Raw genomic sequence first — 2,499 nt, 5'->3', positions numbered from 1 at the left:
AAAACCACGAGCCTGGTAAATGTTTACAAATATACGGGTATATACGAAAAACCGATCTTGCATAGTCGTCCACCACTTCTGGTACCGTAACACTATAGTCTGTCCACAACATTACTTCGGTGTTTGTTGTCCTTGGAGAACAGATGATATCTATTCATTATGTAGGCGCATGGCATTGAATGGTTGCCTTTGTTGGTATGTACCACTAATATGGTATAATGCATATGGGTACAAAAGCTAAAGGTAATTTATTTACCGACAAAAACATCTGAGCAGACCCACATTTGTTGGAAATGTACATTACTATGCTGGTTGTTATTGTTAGAGGGGCAGTTATAGAAAAGGTGACGCTGAGGCGAAATACAAGTGACTATAAATCGTGCGCGTTACCCTGTGATTGCTCATGCTCGGCGATACTTTTCATATCGACTGAACAACCCTGCGTGGAAAACGCGGATCGCGCTTTAGAATCCGTCGTGTCGGGCGAGCTTCGCTCAATATGGCCAGTTAATTTGCGATACGAGTGAATGGACTAACAGATAATTGAGTGAACGTACCGATTCGAGGCATGTATGATAATATAAACTTCTTAACCAGATTACACTGATATTATATACAATGAAAATGTGTAACTAAATAAATAAATAGATTTAATGGCGATATTAATGTCTCTAATAGAGACATTCTGTATCGGGTACCAGCAGCGTATACGATTTGTTTAAGGTCATCGAAGTTGGGACAACAATTTCCTCGAATGAAACGTACGCGGCAAATTTTAAAAACACAATGCTTACGACTCTCCTCCGACATAATACTTGTGTCAACTGATCGGGCAGATTTGCTTTTTGTTAACGAAACTTTTCGAGCAATTTATGTCCGCTCAAAATGTACGTTGAGGGCTTTCGACAGGGCGTTTGGCACCCTGCAACCGCTTGGTACGTCCCGCGCTACTGCAGGAAGCGATTCTTAGTAAATTGACGATGCTTGTTGATCAACAACTACCCATATGCAGGCAGTGCCACCGTGCGTTAGCATTTCTTGCCTAAATATCTGTCCATTAAAAGAGCTTCCAAACTGGTAAAACAAAAAAACGAATATTTAAGCAACTGATTCAACCATTTAGCTCCACTGCTGAGTAGGCTAAAGTTGCGGCAGATTTTGCACAGAATACTTTTTTCTATAAACAAGGACTTTTTTTTTAAAGGACCACTAATAGATTTTGCGATGGGTGGTCACTCGACTGGACTCTGAGCAGACGACAGGGGGGTTAACACGGCGAGATGCCTAATCTGGTCATCGCAACGGCTTCCATCTGAATAGTAAAGTTTGACCAAAATATATACTTTTTCGAAACGCCAATCTGATTACTGCATATAGCCGAAAAACATATGATTCGAGATAAAACGTTTTTCTTGGTGTGGTACATGAAATATTCCTTCAGGTCAAAGTACAGTATAATATTCATGAATAAAGTACCATAATGTTTGTCACCGTCATTAGAATAGAGCCTTATAACATCATCCGTCAGACTTCTAATAGCTTTTCCGTTAGGCGTTAGATAGATACCTATCGAAACGTAGTTTAATCACTTTAACACTTCTAGGTGACTCTCATTCACCTCCATGTACGGTTCCACAACCTGTTACCCCTGTAGACACTGTTAGATTCGTTCTTAGTATTTTAACACCCAAAAAATTATCCTAAGACTGAAAATTTAATAACATGTTACTAAGAAGAATGCTATCAATCAGCACAATTGGCTCGCCTCGAAAAGTACTCAAGTTTATATGCCAAAAAATATATCTGGACGTTGAATGGAATCGAATGAATAAAAACAATGATTTCTAGAAAATGAATTATTAGCTTTCTTTTTATTATTTATTTAAAGGAATTTTACAGACGTAAGCTTAACCTTAACGCTTAGCGTTTACAAACTGCCAAGCGGGAAGATATCAAAATCCCAGTGCGGGTGCAATTAATAGGTTTCATCTTATGGTTGGTACAAGGTTGTTTTCGTTGGCATTCTCATGGCCAAATTCCCTTTAATAAAACTTCGTTTGGACCAGCGTTTTTTATTAGTTATGATTCGTAGACAAGATACCGGTGTTTTTTTTAAGCAATTCAATTGATCACTCTCTGGCTGTTATTGCAGAAAGATGGCGAAGTGCGTAAAAAGCTTGGTCAGTCTGGGCTAATTTTAATTGAATGAAATGAAGGTCCTGAAGAGCAATAGTTTATTATAAATGACTTAAATTTATCTTTACAGCAACCAGCAAGAAGAATCGCCGGAGAAGGACGTCACTCTATTCTAAAATAAACAATCGGACCATTTGCTGAAATGTTTTAGGTTGCTTCCCTTACTCCAACAACAAATACAGAGATACGTATTGAATGCTCTGGAATATATTTTACCAGATCGTTTAGAATTGAATGATCGTTTTCATGATAACTTCACTTTTCTAATCATTTGCGCGTTGAAGATTAGGCGTTGTATACAGT

Source organism: Varroa destructor, unplaced genomic scaffold, assembly GCF_002443255.2.
Source record: "Varroa destructor unplaced genomic scaffold, Vdes_3.0 BEIS01000001.1, whole genome shotgun sequence".
NCBI classification, from domain to species: domain Eukaryota; kingdom Metazoa; phylum Arthropoda; class Arachnida; order Mesostigmata; family Varroidae; genus Varroa; species Varroa destructor.
The sequence above is the reverse complement of the archived record's forward strand: the minus strand, read 5'-3'. Positions refer to the sequence as shown.